We start from the raw sequence: 20887 nt of genomic DNA, 5'->3' as shown, positions 1-20887 counted from the left end.
CAAAAAAATGAAAAACCCAATTAAAAAATGAGCAGAAGAACTGAATGCACACTTTTACAAAGAGGAATTGCAGATGACCAACAAGCACATGAAAAGATGCTCAACATCACTAATCATCAGGGAAATGCAAATCAAAACCACAAGGAGATATCACCTCACACCTGTCAGAATGACTATCATTAAAAAGAACACAAATAACAAATGTTGGTGAGGATATGGGGAAGAGGGAATCCTCCTACACTGTTGGTGGGAATGTAAATTGGTGCAGCCAACTGTGGAAAATAGCATGGAGATCTTTCAAAAAACTAAAAATAGAAGTACCATATGACCCAGCAATTCCACTCCTGGGTATACATCCGTAAAAACCAAGAACACTAATTTGAAAAGATACTTGCCCCAATGTTCATAGCAGCAATATTTATAAGTGCCGAAGTATGGAATCAACCTAAGTGTCCATCAACAGATGAATAGATAAAGATGTGGTATATATATACACAATGGAATACTACTCGGCCATAAGAAATTTTGCTATTTGCAGCAACATGGATAAACTTGGAGGACATTATGCTAGGTGAAATAAGTCAGATAGAGAAATACAAATCTAAAAAATACAGCAAACTAGTGACTAAAACAAAAAAGAAGCAGACTCACAGATAGAGAGAACAAACTAGTGGTTAACAGTGGGGAGAGGGAATGGGCAGGGGCAATATAGGGTTAGGGGATAAAAATAAGGGGATTTCATGGGACTATATGAAATCATGTGTGTTAAACTTTTGAAAATTATAGAGCACCATAGAACTGGAAGAATCATTCAATAAATAAAAGTTAAAAAACATTTATTTTATGCTAAAATTTATACTCTTTCTACTTGACAATAATGCCTCACATTGTACATTATTCAAAGACTTTGTTGTCTGTTTCTGCTACTAGATACTAAATTTCCTGGAGGTAGCAACTCTATATTATTTGGTACTATAAATAAAATATCAAGTACATTATCGAAGCTATACCAGGCTTCAAATATCTATATGTTTAATCAATAAATGAGTGCATTAATACATAAATCCATCAAAAAGTAGTAAGAAAGTAATGTAATCTAGCACAAATTCAATTTTCAATGTAGGTTACTAGAAAACCAAAAGAATTTTATTTACTTTAAGATATCCAGAAAAATTAAACTCATGATAATTATCTCCCCATTAATCCTCAAAAATACATTAATTTGCCTTCATTAAAATAATTACTGACATTAAAACAATTACTGATAGGTAGGATATTTATAAGATTTGTAATAATATATAGTGTTTATATTTTATAAAATGTTAATTTATAAACTTATATGTTTCCATCCAATAAAATTTTAAATCTAAGTCCTAAACATTTTATTTTTGTTCAGAAATTTATATTTGTGAGCTATAGTAAGAATGGGGTTTATAACAAAGATAATGGCTATTTTGACCTGTAGTTTGTCATAGAGTAAGGAAAAAAAAGAATGGTACTAATTTTTATTTTAGTATCTAGCAAATATCAACTCCCCAACTTTTATTAACACTCTATTTGGGGACTAACTTGAGGGATTAACAAATTTTCTCTAGGCCTTACAAGTTAGAGAGAGAAGGTGACTAGATTTAGATTCAAGTCGACTTGGCCTAAAGATCTACAAGATAATGTGTCCAAAGGATGAGAAAAAGAAGAATGGAATTAAAAGAAGGAAAAATGTAAAGGAGGGAAATATAATAAAGAGATAGAAAGTTCAAAGGTCAAAATATTGTTTTCTACATTTAAACTGTCTGCTCTTTTAAAAAATTTTGCCAGTCTAAATTACCAACTTATTTGCATTGCATTCTCCCTAATGACAAATTAAATAATAATACCATTCTTAACAAAATAAGAAAAAAAGAAAAAAGAAAAAAAAAGGTGAAAGGTGACAAATGGAAAGGCAAATCTATTTTAATGGTTAATATCTCACTACAAACATAATTAAAGATAAAAGTTCTTTACATTCAGATGGCCCCCTGTATGTTACAGCTATAGTTCTTGTTTCACAATTTACAATATGAAGTTAGATAGGAGTCCTATCCATGGAGATGCTTCATTAGTGATGATGCAGTATGTTATGACACATACAAAATATAGCCCAGGGACTTGGTAGTACAGAAATACAGCAAAAATAGTCAAATCAGAATTATTTTATCCACTTTTCTTTATTAGTATTACTAATTTACTTCAACCACCATAAATAGCATTATTTCTTCATCAGTATATTAATAAATACTGACATGATACCTGACTAGGGTAGAAAGTAAGAAGTATTTTGTCAGCATTCTGGAATTGGTAAAATACTGACAGATACGTAAAGTGAAATTACTAAAATTATGTTTAAATTCATCAAAATTCATTTTTCCAGTGAATATACTGAAATAAGGTCTGACCTGAGATTATCTGTTTTCAGAATAACAATGTTAACTGATTGTAGCCAAGTCCCCTCTCCAAAGAAATCATCAAGTCCTTTATAAAAAAATTTAATTGCTGTGAAATAATACTTAAAATGCAGTTGAAAAGAAATTTTATCCTCAAGCACTTTGGGTAAACTCTTAAGCTGTGGATTTAATTAGTCTTATAATACTCTTAAAGGATGAACATTGTGGAGGTTTATATTGTCTGAGCTTAAGTAGTATGAGAAAAACACTTGGAATATTATTTAATTTCAATTTAATGAGATAGCAGTTGGGTTCAGATTTTTATAACATATTCCACTCCACTTTTCTTTGCAACTGAAGGCTTTAATAATGCTGATTTTCTTGTGTTATTTAAAAATATATTTTATTTCCAGTACTATATAAGACAAAAATGAGCTAATTAACTTTAATGGAGCCCATTATTAGGAAACAGAAAAGTCAAGTATCTAGATGAACTTGTTGAAAGTTGTATGCTCATTTTGTAATTAAAATAACAAGTCAAAATGCCATAGTTCCACTAAGCTGGAAATATATGCACTACATTAGAGAGAGAAAGACAGCATTTTCATGCACAGTCAGTTCAAGCATGTGTGAATAAATTGATTGATTAATGTAATCAAAACCAATGCAGTTAAAAAAAAATCATTCTAATCAGTCTTAACAGGACAAAAACTACAAAATATATTGATACAATTTTAAACAAAATGCAATACTTGTAGAGAGTTGATACACATAGATTTGGATGTATTTTGTGTGCAAAAAGAACAATGATCAGTGATGTTGTAAACAAAAAAGAGATACAAACATAATAGTTGAATCACCGACAGTAGCAGAAAAATAATGATCAATATAACCATGTCTTTTGGGTATCTGCAAGGGCCCCAAATAGTTGGTTTCAGTATTAAACAGCTGTGATTGGGTTTTATTATATGCTATGCACAAAATGATCTCACATCATCGTTTATCTAAAGCTCATGCTGTCATCCTTTTTCCAAAGTTTCCTGTATCTAATAACCATGTTTGCATTTTTCAGTTATACCATTTCACTTATAATAACAGTTTTCTCCTACGCTCAACAATGAGAATTTTATTTGGTCTTTGTTTATGTGCTTTATTGTCTTAACATAAAGAAGCATAAAATGGAATTTAATGTCTATAGTAGTTGTATATTTCTTTTTTAAAAGTTATATTTCATGATTTAGTCTGTAGAATTTTTTCTATAGAATCATATTATTTTTCTTTTAATTTCCTTTACTCCAGGGAAGATATTTTACCTAAACAGATGAAGTACTATTTAAACCCTTCTCCAAATATACTATTTAACTGTAAAATTAATATCTCTTTTAAAGTTATATGCAGTATGTTCTATATTCTATAATAAAAATAATCAAATTTTATGCACTGACAAACTTCATGTTCCCTGAGGTTTAATACATTTATTTTGTATAAATTTGAAACATTTTAATATATTTAGAGGTTAATATAGTTTTTAAAGGAATAGTCTCATTTCCATTGCTTTTAAAACTTAAAATTAAGGTAAATGGGAATTTTATTCTTATTAATTAAATTGTAGGAACTTATTAGTCAGCTTGAACTGTCATAACAAAATTCCATAGACTGGGTAGTTTAAACAACAAAGATTAATTTCCTCACAGTTCTGGAGGCTGGAAGTCTGAGACCCAGCATGATCAAGTTCTCTTGGAAGCTCTCTTCCTGGCTTATAGACAGTGCCTTCTCACTGCGTCCTCACATGGAAGAGACAGAGCTCTTATAAACTGACTAATACCATCCTGAGGACCCCACCCACATCACCTCATCTGAACCCGAATATTTCCTAAAGGCCCCACCTCCAAACACCATCACATTGTGAGTTAGAGCTTCAACATATGAAATTTGATGGGCTGGGGGGGAACACAATTCAGTCCATAGCATTAAGTTTTATATTCAGAACTCTCAAATCTGAAACAGGTATAAGAAATATATGTAAATGACCAAAGGGTTAAAAATTTGCCTTCAAATGACTATCATGTAATCCATAAGCACTATACAAAGAAAGTAGCTGGGGAAAAAGAGTTGTTTACATCAAAATCTATAGAAATTCCAAAAAAATTAAATCATTATAATGCCTACATTTACATACCATTTTATTGATATCAAAGTGCTTTCAAAGATATTGTAATTTTTACATATCTAAAGTGACAAACCTGCTTTAGACTTCTTCATTGTTTTTATTGATATTCACATTAAAAAAGTCTGTTTCTTAGGATTATAATGTTGTTTGTGGTTACCTAAATTCCAAAGAAGTAAGTAGACAAGTCCCCTGCTCTGAATCTTTGCTATTTCAAAGCTGACATTAATATAACCTGTCATATTAAAGGACATTTTGAGTTGAGATGAAAACAGCCAAGTAATCGTCTTACTAAATATCTCTCAACATAATCCTCTCTCTTGCACAGGTGACAAACTGAACTGAAGTTCCAGTTCTGAGCAGAGGCCTATTCTTCATGACATATAGGTCAAAATGATAATTTTTACCTAAAAATTCACACTTTACACAAAATATTAGTCTCTGTTTCTTTCATGGTTATTTTATTTGATGTATTTCTGTGGAGGCTTAATATCCCTTGAAGGAGTACATGTCCATTTCCATTTCTTTATATCTGAATAATTTAAATATTTATAGGCAGAATGAAAATTGACAAATACAAATAATCAGCCCTAAACAATATTAAATTTCAATAAGTCACACGTGGATTTTCTTCAGCTGCTCTTCACAGATTCTGTACTTATCATTATCAGCAAACACTTTATTAGTATAAATTATTTTACATCAGTGACTCTCTTTACCATAGGATTGTAAATTTCTCTATGACTTGAAACTTTAATGCTCTCTCTGAAAAGAAAGGTCATTTTGGATACTTTTTACCATATTGTGATTCTGATGGAACTAGGAAATAATGCAATCCAATTAAAGAGACAAAATGATTGGAGCATGTATTTTAAAGGCTCTTGTGTGGAAGTATTAATGTAAAGAGAAGAATCATCATATTTCTTCCATTTATTTTCTAAGAAGGATTAAAGACATAAAGTAGCTGGCTCATTTGAAAGTCATTCTGATTCTTAGAAAATGCATGAATCACACAATTTAATTTACAAAGTCTGAAATGCTGTCATGCTAATACTTTATAGTGGATAACACTATTTCTAGATAAATAAAACTACTTAGAGTACATTTTGACTTAATAATAGTTGAGAAGGAGTAAAAAATCTAGAAATGTTAAGTTTACTAATTTATGTTTCTAATCAAACTGTCTTTAATCTTTGTTGTTTTTACAAGGTCATTGTATTAATAAATGGGGCAAGAATAAGAGGTAATAATTATTAAGTTAACTGCAAAAATGAATGAAATCGTGTGTCAAAAGCAACAGATTTACGCTTCTTGCACCCCTAGTGCATTCATGAAAACAATGGTTTAAAGATTATCAAAGTGGTCTTTTATTTTAGAAGATAGTATTAAAAGTGAGAGATTATTTCATTATATTTCATTATATTTTTGTATAAATAATAAAACTCGAATTTTGCCAAAATTCGAGTTTCTTGATTAAAATAATTATGTAGCTATTGAAGTGACTTAAATTGTCTTACTTCCCTTTTGTTTTGCCTGCCTCTGTCCTCCAAGCTCATTCGTTTTTATCATGAACACTCTCTTAGAGCCCCTTCCAGACTTGAAAGTCATGTAGGAAAGTGCATTTATTAAAGAAAGTAAGCAAGGCTATGGGATTTTCTTGACAATTCCTGATCTGAGATACCCTGAGTGTAACACAGGTTTGGATGACAATTCGAGGAGTCAAAGCACTGCCAAACCTAATGTAAATGTTCTTATGTGGTTTTCAATTTATATTTAACAGATGTTAAATTATTTTACGTGAAAACAAGTAGGACAGTGTCAAGATAACTGCAAAGGAATCAGAACAGAATTTGCCATATTTTGATCCTCAGAATTCTGACTGTGGGATGTGCCCGCCGTGTGACGCTGACCAGTTCATCTTGCCTCTCAAGCTGTTTCCTGGCCTGTTACATTGGGATGGAAACACCTAACTCATTAGATTGCTATGAAGATTGAACGGTACTATCATGAGGTTGCAAGGAAGAAGACACACGCACACACATGGATGGAAATAAGCAAAAACAAACAAACAAACAAACAACACCCCTTGTTGTACTTGAAAGCTAAATATTCTCATTTGAAAATTTTTAAAATATTGCTCTTCTGAATGCCAAATTTTAAGATGGCATCCCCCTATTATGTGCCTGATACTGAGAAAGGCTTTTGCATGCGTTGTGTCATTAAATTTTCAAATATGCAGAAACTGAGACTTTAGATATGCTAAGACACCTGGGACAAAACTGAGAAGAAACAGAGCCAAGGTTCCTACAGCAATGCCCAACAAAAACAAGTGCCCTCTATCACTGTGGTGTATGGACTCTAATTAGGCAGTATGCAGTCTTGTTTTCAGCTATTAGCAATCACAAAAATTGCATCTCAGTATTCTTTCACTGAAGTACTACAGTACCATAGAGAGTATACATGCACTACTGAGCATTAAATCTTACTACCTCAAATGTGTATCAAATATTCAATTTTTATCCCCTTTAGTAACTGGTAAGCTGTGAAATAAAACAGTTTGGAAGTGTCTACATGGTAAAAAAAAGTGGAAAAGAAAATCAGTCAGAAAAATGTATTATTTTAACACTACCGAATTCCTGGTCTGAATCATAGAATAAATGGAATGCAAGGAAGGCAAATTATTTTATCTTCTACAGAGTGTTCACATTTTGTGACATTCATTACTAATATGTACTTGAGTTAATAGTATAAAACTGTCAAGATTAAAACATGAATTATTGATCCCCTATGTATCCGTTCTAACAGTCATCAATTAAGGTATTGGTTTACAAATGCATTTTCCCTATGAATTATTGAAATTTTACAGGAAATTTTACATGCCAACTTTTGATCCTATGAGGGCTGAATAAAATTTATATTATCAACTCTGGATATCTAAAATACCTTAAAATTATTTGTTTAAGAGAAAAAGTAATGGCAGGCAAAGTCTAGATTTCACAGAAAGGAAAGGGAGGGGAGATGAAAATTGTCATGGCCCAACTCAGGTACCAGGAGAGTCAAAGGTCCTGAAACTCAGAATAAAGCAGGAGTGGTGTCAGGCAGCTTAATTTTTTATCACAATTTTTGGTGTGTTTTACAGAAAATCCTCTTTGGCTCATGAAATGGCCGGATCCTACTGGCTTACAACTTCACAGATTTCTTGGACTCATCAGTGTTGCATGGAGGAAGCAAAGCATCCTTAGATTATGAGTTCCAGAATATCTGGCACTCTAAAATCACAAGCTCTATTCATCTGGCATATGGCTGGCTGGATTGAGGCTTCATCCTCAGGGACATTCCCTTTTCTCTAGAATTCCTAAATGAGATCCATGAGTTCAACTTATATTTTTCATTCCATTCTGGTCTTGCTCCTTTCCACTACTGAATCCATATAATTTTATTTCATATCATAATTATTACATCCAGTCTTCTCTTATTTAGAGAGAGAGAAATGAGTTATTACATTTCTCCTTTGTGAGCTGCAGGCAACATTTTGCTTGAACAAAGTTGCCTCCTATTTCTTCAGGTGGTAGACATACTTTTCCTTCAAATGCCAGAAAAAATTCAGCCTTCTTATCCCTTTTGTATTGTATGTAGTCCTCCACCATTATTTCTTCTGCAGATATTAATTATAGTATCATTAAATTTAAATATTATTTCCTTCTTTCATTTTTTTAATATTTTGCTTTACCAGCTGTTTTCTCTTTTTTTTAACATGTTTATTGGAGTATAATTGCTTTACAAAGTTGTGTTAGTTTCTGCTGTATAACAAAGTGAATCAGCTATATGTATACATATATTCACATAACTCCTCCCTCTTGTGTCTCCCTCCCAACTTCCCTATCCCACCCCTCTAAGTGGTCACAAAACACCGAGCTGATCTCCCTGCGTAATATGGCTGCTTCCCACTAGCTATCGGTTTTACATTTGCGTCTTTATTCCTGTCCTGCCCCTAGGTCGTGTATATATGTCCATGCTTACACGTCCCCCTCCCTGTGTCCTCAAGTCCATTCTCTAAGTCTGCATCTTTATTCCTGTCCTGCCCCTAGGTTCTTCAGAACCTTTATTTTTTGATTCCATATATATGTGTTAGCAAATGGTATTTGTTTTCCTCTTTCTGACTTACTTCACTCTGTATGACAGTCTCTATGTTCATCTACCTCACTACAAATAACTCAATTTTGTTTCCTTTTATGGCTGAGTAATATTCCCTTGTGCCACATCTTCTTTAACCATTCATCTGTTTATGGACCCTTAGGTTGATTCCATGTCCTGACTATTGTAAATAGGACTGCAATGAACATTCTGGTACTTGACTCTTTTTGAATTATGGTTGTCTCAAGGTATATGCCCAGTAGTGGGATTGCTGCGTCGTATGGTAGTTCTATTTTTACTTTTTTAAGGAACCTTCATACTGTTCCCCATAGTGGCTGTATCAAATTACATTCCCACCAACAGTGCAAGAGGGTTCCCTTTTCTCCACACCCTCTCCAGCATTTATTGTTTGTAGATTTTTTGATGATGGCCATTCTGACTGCTGTGAGGTGATACCTCAGTGTAGTTTTGATTTGCATTTCTCTAATGATTGGTGATGTTGATCATCCTTTCATGTGTTTGTTGGCAATCTGTATATCTTCTTTGGAGAAATGTCTATTTAGATTTTCTGCCCATTTTTGGATTGGGTTGTTTGTTTTTTTGATATTGAGCTGCATGAGTTGCTTATATATTTTGAAGATTAATCCTTTGTCAGTTGCTTCATTTGCAAATATTTTCTCCCATTCTGAAGGTTGTCTTTTCATCTCATTTATAGTTCCCTTTGCTGTGCAAAAGCTTTTAAGTTTCATTAGGTTTCATTTGCTTATATTTGTTTTTATTTCCATTTCTCTAGGAGGTGGGTCAAAAAGGATCTTGCTGTGATTTATGTCATAGAGTGTTCTGCTTATGTTTTCCTCTATGAGTTTTATAGTGGCTGACCTTACATTTAGGTCTTTAATCCATTTTGAGTTTATTTTTATGTATGCTGTTAAGGAGTGTTCTAATTTCATTCTTTTACATGCAGCTGTCCAGTTTTCCCAGCACCACTTATTGAAGAGGCTGTCTTTTCTCTGTTGTATATTCTTGCCTCCTTTTAAGTGTGTGGGTTTATCTCTGGGCTTTCTACCCAGTTCCATTGATCTATATTGCTATTTTTGTGCCAGTACCATATTGTCTTGATGACTGTAGCTTTGTGGTAGAATGTGAAATCAAGTAGCCTGATTCCTCCAGCTCCGTTTTTCTTTCTCAAGGTTGCTTTGGCTATTCAGGGTCTTTTGTGTTTCCATACAAACTGTTAAATTTTTTGTTCTAGTTCTTTGAAAAATGCCATTTGTAGTTTGGTAGGGATTGCATTGAATCTGTAGATTGCTTTGTGTAGCATAGTCATTTTCACAATGTTGATTCTTCCAATCCAAAAACATGGTATATCTCTCCATCTGTTTGTACTGTCTTTAATTTCTTTCATCAGTGTCTTATAGTTTTCTGCATACAGGTTTTTGTCTCCTTAAGTAGGTTTATTCCTAGGTATTTTATTCTTTTTGTTACAATGGTAAATGGGAGTGTTTCCTTAATTTCTCTTTCAGATTTTTCCTCATTAGTGTATAGGAATGCAAGAGATTTCTGTTCATTAATTTTGTATCCTGCTACTTTGCCAAATTCATTGATTAACTCTAGTAGTTTCCTGGTAGCATCTTTAGGATTCTCTATGTATAGTATCATGTCATCTGCAAACAGTGACAGCTTTATTTTTTCCTTTCTTGTTTGGATTCCTTTTATTTCTTTTACTTCTCTGATTGCTGTGGCTTAAATTTCCAAAACTATGTTGAAAAATAGTGGGGAGAGTGCACAACCTTTCCTTGTTCCTGATCTTAGAGGAAATGGTTTCAGTTTTTCACCATTGAGAACGAAGTTGGCTGTGGGTTTGTCATATATGGCCTTTATTATGTTGAGGTAAGTTCCCTCTATGCTTACTTTCCGGAGAGTTTTTATCATAAATGGGTGTTGAATCTTGTCAAAAGCTTTTTCTGCATCTTTTGAGATGATCATATGGTTTTTCTCCTTCAATTTGTTAATATGATTTATCACATTGCATATATTGAATTGCATATATATATTGTGTATATGTGCGTATATTGAAGAATCTTTGCATTCCTTGGGTAAACCCCACTTGATCATGGTGTATGATCCTTTTAATGGACTGTTGCATTCTGTTTGGTAGCAGTTTGTTGAGGATTTTTGCATCTATGTTCATCAATGATATTGACCTGTAGTTTTCTTTCTGTGACATCTTTTTCTGGTTTTGGTATCAGGGTGATGGTGGCCTCGTAGAATGAGTTTGGGAAGGTTCCTCCCTCTGCTATATTTTGGAAGAGTTTGAGAAGGATAGGTGTTAACTCTTCTCTAAATGTTTGATAGAATTCCCCTGTGAAGCCATCTGGTTCTGGGCTTTTGTTTTTTGGAAGATATTTAATCACAGTCTCAATTTCAGTGCTTGTGATTGGTCTGTTTATATTTTTTTATTCCTTCCTGGTTCAGTCTCAGAAGGTTATGGTTTTCTAAGAATTTGTCCATTTCTTCCAGGTTGTCCATTTTATTGGCATAGAGTTGCTTGTAGTAATCTCTCATGATCCTTTGTATTTCTGCTGTGTCAGTTGTTACTTCTCGTTTTTCAATTCTAATTCTATTGATTTGAGTCTTCTCCCTTTTTTTCTTGTTGAGTTTGGTTAATGGTTTATGAATTTTGTTCATCTTCTCAAAGAACCAGCTTTTAGTTTTATTGATGTTTGCTATTATTTTCTTCATTTCTTTTTCACTTATTTCTGATCTGATATTTATGATTTCTTTCCTTCTGCTAACTCTGGGTTTTTTTTGTTCTTCTTTCTCTAATTGCTTTAGGTGTAAGGTTAGGTTGTTTATTTGAGATTTTTCTTGTTTCTTGAGGTAGGATTTTATTGCTATAAACTTCCCTGTTATATTTACTTTTGCTGCATCCGATAGGTTTTGGGTCGTTGGGTTTTCATTGTCATTTGTTTCTAGGTATTTTTTGATTTCCTCTTTGATTTCTTCAGTGATTTCTTGGTTATTTAGTAGTATATTATTTAGCCTCCATGTGTTTGTATTTTTTCAGATTTTTTCCTGTAATTGATATCTAGTCTCATAGTGCTATGCTCGGAAAAGATACTTGATACAATTTCTATTTCCTTTTTTCTATACCTGCCCATCCCTACCTCATCTTCCAAGAAGAAGATAAACTTCAGGGTTCCTTCTCTTAAGGAGAGAGGGTCATGACAGAGCATAAAATGAAAGCATCTGGTGGTCTCTGCATGGATATTTCCCAAAGTTTATACCTGTTAGGGAGATTATGCTAGTTATATTTAAGGCAAGAAACCACTGGGGCAGAAAAATTGTCTCTGAGGAAAAATCATGATGAATAACAAAAATAGGAATGAGAACAGAGAATTAGATGGGATTTTTAGGGTGCAATACCATGCTTTCCTGGTTGGATTCTTGGGGACACATTAGATATGTGGAGTGTGAGAACAAAGGAGTCTTTACACTACTTTCTCGGTTAGAGACCCAAGATGACAATAATACTGTAGAAGAAGGAACAATTGAGTGGAAGCTTGGCTCTGCATTGTGGGGTCATTGACAGCTTACATGTATCAATGAACACGTAAGGGTGCCAGATCTTCCCTGTCCAAGCACACTCATAGTCTTTGGTCTACTTGTGCTCCTAGGATTTTGTCACAACTCTAAGGAAAAGAGGGAATACAGCACAAAAATGATCAAGATTACACTTTTCCTTCCTGATGGAATAGAGATTAAAAACATAAATTGAGTTCTGCTGTAATAATATTTGTTCTTCTAATGTTTCTCTCTCTCTCTCTCTCACACACACACACGATATAAACCTCTTGAAGGCGCAAACTGCATCTTAATCACTTTTTCTTTGCTTGTCTGATTTCATCAATAAATGGATCAGATGTGATAAACTGACTATTAATTATTAGTTGAGAAACAGATTTCCGTTTTATGATGTTTCATGAACTATATTATTTGGAAACACCTTAAAGGTTTCACTTGTCCCTTACCTCTATTCTATGAGTCATTATTGGAAAGCACTTCTTTTAAATGTATAGTTCACAATTTCAGCACTTGGTTTCCAATAGTGCAATGAAATAAAGTACTGGAGATATTCTAAGTCACCTTCCTGACAGTGCTTTAGAGAAATTGCTGATTAAACATAGAAAAGACTAAAAATATTTGCATCTATAAAGGAGATTGAGAAATGTACATATCTATTATAAATTAAATATATTTTTAGAATTATGGTTTTACTACTAGGCATTGATAAAAAGAATGTTTTAATTTTTTATAAACTTAACTATGATTCTGTAAAACCTCAGCAAGAACAAAAGTTTTAGTAATAGTTGATGGCTCCTAGAAGTTCAGAGGGTAATTATTAAAACGTATTTTAAACTTAAAATAGCTATTGAACTTTATACTTTAAGTAGTGTTATAAATTATAATCTGATATGACTTTTTTTTTTTTTTTTTTTTGCTTTAAACTAAATTCTTAACCTATGAGTGATGGTGGCTTTGACCAGAACAATCTCAAATAGGCTTGAGGCTGTTTTATAGGATGTCTAATTCCCACAGGGGCTCATTGTAATTTCAACACTACAGTATGAAGAGCTGCTGTCACTGCTGCGACCCTCTGGGGTACTTTATTTTAACTTGACCTCTTGTCTGAAGAAGTATTCCACTCTCTTTTTTTCTCTTTAATAATGTGAGGTTATGTCTAGGGTACGTTGGCCTAATTAAAGCCAAAAGAATACGAGCAACAGCAGCTCTATTTTGCTGAACTCTCACCTTTTCCACACCTTAAGTAATAACTATTCTTATTCTCTTGTCCTACTTGACCACACTTAGTTATGTTAATAATCATTATTTATAAATTCCAAAAGATATTTATAATGAAATTTTAAAGTTCTTAATATTTTCTTCTGCGGTTGTTTACCATACAAAAAGATAAAATATTACCATGTGCAACTTGAATTAAATTAAGCGAAATAAATTTTACTTAAAACCGTGATTTATAGCAGAGAGACTTTACTTGTGATAACCATAATCAGAGTGATAGCCATAATCAGATGCTAGGAAAAATATAGTGGATTATTTATTTTTATTTTTATTTTTGGGGTACCAAATTACTTTATTTGAAGGAATGATACTAAGGAAAGGACTTGTAGATGTTTTGGTACAACTTACAGAAAAGGTAAAGGTAACCCAAACATGCATGCACTGCCTTGGTGACCAGGGAAGTCACGCCTGTGGCTACAGGAAGCCAGCCTAAGGCTTAGCTTTCATTATCACTATTTCCCAGGGTGTGCTTGTCAAAGACATAATGTGCCATGCCAGATTCGGGGGCCCCCATCGTGCGCAAGTTGGTTACGTGGTCAATTTTTTAATGGATTTCACCTGCTCATTCAGGTAATGAGTCTCAATGAAGTCACACAAATGGGGGTCATTTTTCTCAGTGGCCAATTTTTGCAGTTCCAGTAGTGACTGATTCACACTTTTTTCCAAGTGTAGAGCACATTCCATTGCATTCAGCCTATTCTCCCAGTCATCACGGTCTGGTTTCTTGATATCCTGAAGAAAGATTCGGCCACCCCGTTGGTTCTGCAGCTTCATCAGTTTCTCAGCATGTTCTCTCTCCTCATGAGATTGGTGAAGAAAGTATTTGGCAAAGTTCTTCAATGCCACATCATCGCGGTCAAAATAGTACGACATGGACAGGTAGACGTAGGAGGCATAGAGCTCCAGGTTGATCTGGCGATTGATGGCGGCCTCCGAGTCCTGGTGGTAGTTCTGGCGCACCTGCAAGGGGGACGCGGTCGTCATGGCGGGCGGCTGAGGTGAGGCGGTGGCGGTGGCTGCGCGGCGCTGTGGCGCTGTAACAGCGGCGGGGACCTTGGGGGCGGTTGGAGGGCGCTGTGAGGTGGTGGCGAGGGCTGGCTCTGAGCGGCCGACCTGAGCGGGGGACGAGCGCCGGGTTCCATCCAAGCACTGTTGAAGCAGGAAACCACGGCGACTCTCCGCGAGGACTGTCGTGGATTATTTTTTATTACAATGAAAAACGTATTAAATATCTGCTACTTATGATTCTACAGAGCTCTATGAAAATGATGAAAGAAATCACATATGCAACCCATAGCTTCAAACAGTTTACTTTGTGGTGACAACATGAATATGAAATGTCAATGAAGAATATAAGAGAACACAATTAACTGCTAAATTATCTGATACAGACAATATAAATATTGATTGAAAAGGTTTAAATCAATTCAGTGTAACTGTAGTCCAGATGAGATTTGAGGCAAGCTTTGGAAGATGGATAGGATTAGAATAGGCAAATGGAAAGAAAAGGACATTGTACATGAGAATAATGAAAGATCAAAAGTGGTGGGTCAGGTAGGAACAGGGCTGACTTAAAATACTGTGAGATGAGGAGTTCAGGTTAATTTGGAGGAAAGTGAAGTGAAATTATGGAGGACTTTCAAAACCATGCAAGGAAATATTGACTTAAAAAACTAATAATGAAAGATGACAGAATTGTTTAATGGCCTGATAGTAATAATGATGATGTTGATGAAGTTGCTAGTAATAATATAGAACATTTGTACTACCTGCCAAGCACAGTGCTATGGTTTTACATAACCTCAGTTAATCCTCATGACATCTTCTGAGATCAGTAAAATTGTCTTGTCAATTTTACAAATGATGAAATATAAATCGTTTTAGGTTATATAGACTCTAAGAGTCGGGATAGAGATTTCACACCAGATGTGTACTAGCACATGTAAATAACAACTAAAGATCTTATTAAAACTACAGAAAAACTTACATAGAAGGTAATTTAGCAGAATGCACAAGAGAAATAAGACTAAACCTAAAATAATTTTATTTGGGTAAAATAAGACATTTTAAGAATCACACATGAAAAAATCATGGCTCATAATTTGTATGAATTTCATTGTAAATCAGTGTTTCTTGAAATGGAGTCCATTAGTTATTTTAACCTTCATGAACTTGGTTGCTCATTAGATAACCATAATAAAAATAACACAGCATAGATTATTGGGCTTATTTAAGCCAAATAATTCAGAGTATTTTGGCAGTCATAAGAAGAACTATAACATATACTAATAGTACCCACAGTAGCAAGCAGAATAAATACTTTCCCTTGTACACCAATACAGTGAGACTGAAAAAAAAAGATTTGAGTGAACATTATGGAGAACCAGATAACGGGTTTCTACATGCAGTTGATATGACTGCTACAACCCTGCCCATGAAAACCTGAAGCCTTAGAAAAGCTTGGTGCTTGGAAAATCTACCTGGACAACTGAAACCATTCTCCCTGTTCCTGGGGAAATTCTCATGTTTTGCAGAGGAAAAGTTTACCTTTGTAGGTTTACTCATCTATGATGTCTTAGATCAGAACCTTATGTTTGAGTGCAGGTGACTGGATGAATTTCCAAATCTGAAGGCTTTCATGTGTTTTTGTGACACTTTGGAGAAAATAGTTGTCTATATGCAGTCTGACTGCTTTTTCAAGATGACCATCATCAAGAAGATGGCTCAATGGGGTAACAAGAGTATATGCTGAGCAGAGGGCAGATGTGATTGCTTGTTTTTTTCCGTCCTGTCTTCTGGGGGGATGAGCTCTAACTTCTCTTTTCTTTTGAATAAATAGCACTTAGGCTAAAAAAACAAACAAAAACTATTATATACTATATATAATTTTATAACTATATATATAATTTTGTAAGTTAATTTACACACAAACATAATATACATATATAACTGATCTAATTATAAGCCTACAACATCCTATTTCTCTGACTGCCTCCCAGAAGTATACATGATCCTCAGGTAGGTATAAATATTTCCTGCTATACTTTCACATTTTTAGAAAATAAAAATGTAATTTAAAATATATGTAATTGCTTTGGAAATTCAAGCTATTACACTAAATATATAATTTTGTAACAACTTTTAGACTTAACATTATACTTTTGAGATTTTTCATTTGGACTTATGTAAATATAGTTCATTTTTTTACTGCTTTTCAATATTCAGTTTATGAAAAACTCAAAGCTTATCTATATATTTCTCTACTAAGATAGAATTGGGTTTTTTACCCCTGTATTTTTAACTTCATCTTGGTATAGTCTTATTTTGCACATTTAATAGAGATACTCTGGTTTTTTGCCTATTAATGGAATTAATTGAACTGAAGGAAATATGTATTAACCTCTATTAGGCAATAAAAAATATCACCCAATGTAGATCTAAAGTGTATGAAAGTTTCTGTTTATACTCTCGTGATAAAAATAACTACCCAAATTGAACATGTTTGCCACTGTAGATATGAAATGGTAGATCAGATTTATTCGTTGGCCATTCAAATGAGAAAACTGTGAAAATCATTCCATTATTCCATTTCAGCTTCTTATTTCTTAAATTAACTGTTTTCAACAGGGTTGTTTCTCTTTCATTTATTTTGCTTTGGGAAAATTTATTATGTATTATGATTTATCAAAAATCTTACAGAAAATATAATGTAAGACTTGTATTTTACTTTTGACAGGTGTGTCAGGACTAATTACATCAAATATATTTGTAATGTAAAGTACAGTGGAAAGAAAAATGTTAATTTACTGCATAAAATTGTAAAGGCCAGACATCCACATTGTACCTACATTTTTAAAAAATTGAAGTATAGTTGACATGCAATATTATATTAGTTTCAGGTGTACAACTGGTGACTTAACATTTATATACATTACAAATTGATTACAACAATAAACCTAGTAACCACCTGTCACCATAAAAAGTTATTATAATATCATTGACCATATTCCCTAAGCTCTGCATTACATCCTGTGACATTTATGCTATAACTGGAAATTTGTACTCTTAATCCCCTTCACCCACTCCTCTGGTGACCACCAGTTTGTTCTCTGTATTTATAAGTCTGTTTCTGTCTTTTTGTTTCATTGTTTGTTTTGTTTTTGAGATTCCACATATAAGTGACACCACACAGTATTTGTGTTTCTATGGCTTATTTCACTTAGTGTAATACTTTCTAGGTCCATCCATGTTGTAACAAATGGCAAGACATCACTCTTTTTAAGGCAGAGCAATATTCCATGGTGTTTATAAACTACATCTTCTTTATTCATTCATCTATTGATGGACACTTAGGTCCATGGACACTTAGCCATATCTTGGCTATTGTAAATAATGCTGCAATGAGCAAAAGAATGCATATATCTTTTCAAATTAGTATTTTCATTTTCTTTGGATTAATAGCCAGGAGTGGAATTGGTGAATGACATGGTAGTTTTATTTTTAATTTTTTAAGAAACCTCCATACAATTTTCCACAGTGGCTGCAGCAGTTTACATTCCCACTAACAGAGCATGAGGCTTCCCTTTCTTCCACATTATCTGCAACACTTGTTATTTCTTGGCCTTTTGATAATAGTCATTCTGGCAGATGTGAAGTGATATCACATTTTTTAAAAATTCAATATGATCCTTTATTCATAATTCTCACATGTAAATTTGGAAAGAATGCCTAAGTTGTTACTGTTTGTTTTTTCAAAACTAAGTGTTTCTAATTTTTGAGCAAACAATACTAGGTATTTTATTCTTTTTGATGCAATTGAAAATGGAATTGTTTTCATAATTTATCCTTCTGATAGTTCTTCATCAGTGTGTATGAATGCAACAGACTTCTGTATATTAATCTTGTATCTGGCAGCTTTATTAAATTTGTTTATTAATCCTAGTAAATTATTTTTGGTGCAGTCTTTAGAATTTTCTATATACAGGCTTAATTCTTTTTATTGCACTTCACCTTATTATACTTTGCTGGTATGACATTTTTAACCAGTTGAAAGTTTGTGTAAGCATAACTTTTGTATGCCCAGGGAAAATAAAAAATTTGTGTGACTCACTTTATTGTGTTAGTTGCTTCATTGCTGTGGTCTGGAACCAAACCTGCAATATCTCCAAGGTATATCTGGAATACTTTTTCCATTCCCTCAATCTGTGTGTGTCTTTAGATCTGAAGTGAATCTCTTATAGGTAGCAATTACGTGGGTCTTGTTTTTGTATCCATTTAGTCACCCTATGTCTTTTGATTGGAGTATTTAATTCATTTACATTTAAACTAATTATTGATAGGTCTTTTTTTATTGTCATTTTTTAATTGTTTTCTGGTTGTTTTTGTAGCCCCTCTATGTGCTTTTCTTATTCTCATTCTCCTCCCTTGTGATTTGATGACTTTCTTTAATATTATGTTTGTATTCCTTTCTCTTTATTTTTTGTGTATCCATTGTAGATTTTTGGTTTGTGGTTACCATGAGATCCATATATGCCAACTGCATATGTAGCAGTCTATGTTAAGCTGATTGGCACTTAAATTGGAACATATTCTAAAAACACTACATTTTTTACCTCCATATTTTATGCTTTCGATGTCATATTTCCATCCTTTTATTTTGTGTTTCACTTAGCTAATTATTTTAGATATAGACAATTTTATTACTTTTATCTTTAACTTTCATACTAGCCTTATAAGTGCAACCACTTACCTTTACCATATGTTTGTCTTTACTAGTGAAATTTTTCTTTCATAATTTTTTTTTGTTTCTAGTTATAGCCTTTATTTTTCCATTTAAAGTAGTTCCTTTAACATTTCTTGTTAGACCAGTTTGGTGGTGATGAACTCCTTTAGCTTTTCCTTGTCTGGGAAACTCTTTATCTCTCCTACAATTCTGAATGATCATTACCAGGTAGAGAATTCTTGGTTGGAAGGTTTTTCCTTTTAGCACTTTCTTCTGGCCTACAGTGTTTCTGCTGAAAATCAAATGATAGCCTTATGGGTGTCCCCTTTATGTGACTTGTTTTTCTTGTTGTTTTTAAGTTTATCTACCTTTAACTTTTGTCCTTTAAATTACGATATGTTTTGGTGTGGATCTCTCTAGTTTCATCTTGTTTGGTACTCTGTGCTTTTTTTGACCTGAATATCTCTTTTCTTCTCCAGGTTAGGAAACTTCAGCCATTATTTCTTCAAATAAGTTTTCTGCCACTTTCTCTCCTCTTTTTCTAGGACCTCTATAATGTGAATGTTAGTACACTTGACGTTGTCTCAGAGGTTCCTTAAACTATCCTCAGTTTTTAAATTATTTTTTCTTTTTGCTGTTCTGATTGGATGATTTTCACTACCCTGTTTTTTAGACTACTCATCTGTTTTGCTCTGCATCCTTTAATCTGATGTTAATTCCCTCTAGTGTATTTTTCATTTCAGTTATAACGTTCTTTAGTTCTGATTGGTTCTTTTTATATTTTATATATTTTTTTTTATTGAAGTTCTCAGAGTTCTTCCATTTTTTTTCTCCCAAGTTCAGTGAGCATCTTTATGACTATTATTTTGAAATTTGTGTCTGGTAAATTGCTTATCTCAGTTTTGCTTATTTTTTTTTCTGAGGGTTTGTCTTGCTCTTTTGTTTGAATAGTATTCCTTTGTCTCCACATTTTGCCTAACTCTCTGTGTTCATTTCTATGTAATAGGTATATCAGCTCCATCTCCCAGTTGTAAAATAGTAGGTTTATGTAGAAGGTGTCCTTTTGGGCCCAATGGTGCAATCCTCTCTGGTCAACAGAGCCAGATGCTCCAGTGATGTCCCCTGTGTGAGCTGCATATTCCCTCTTGTTGTGGTTGGGCTACAATTGCTGTGGGTGCACTGGTGGGTGTGGTAGGGACCCCAGGGCAGCTAGCCCATTTGTGAGTTCTATAAGCAGACTAGTCAGAGAACTGGTTCCTGACCCAGCCAGCTGAGTGGTCTGGCCAAGACTGCTATGGACACCCTGTTGTGTGGCATTGGCCCCCCAGAGTAGGAGATGCTGTGGAGGGGCACAGGCAATGGTGGGGGCTGCTCACCAGGTGGGGTGGGTTGGAAACTTCTTTGGGGGCCAGGTGCCACATGCAGGTTGGGCAGGGCAGGTCCTCAAAAGAAGCAGGAACAGAACACATGTTGTTAGCTAGGTTGATGGAGAATGACAAAGAGACAACTGCCAGTGACAGGCCAGCTAGGTGGAAGAAGAGTAAAAAGAAATGGTGCCCACTAGCACTTCTCTCCCTGGAG

General features: G+C 33.8%; 1 pseudogene; it reads right to left on the bottom strand.

The window, feature by feature from the left end:
- Positions 1–13865: 13865 nt before the first annotated feature.
- Positions 13866–14589, bottom strand: LOC137752010 (ferritin heavy chain pseudogene; annotated as a pseudogene).
- Between the last annotated feature and the right edge of the window lie 6298 nt (positions 14590–20887).

The sequence above is a fragment of the Eschrichtius robustus genome, chromosome 18 (assembly GCF_028021215.1).
Source record: "Eschrichtius robustus isolate mEscRob2 chromosome 18, mEscRob2.pri, whole genome shotgun sequence".
Taxonomy (NCBI): domain Eukaryota; kingdom Metazoa; phylum Chordata; class Mammalia; order Artiodactyla; family Eschrichtiidae; genus Eschrichtius; species Eschrichtius robustus.
Note: the sequence above shows the minus strand (reverse complement) of the source record. Positions and strands in the feature narration are given on the sequence as shown.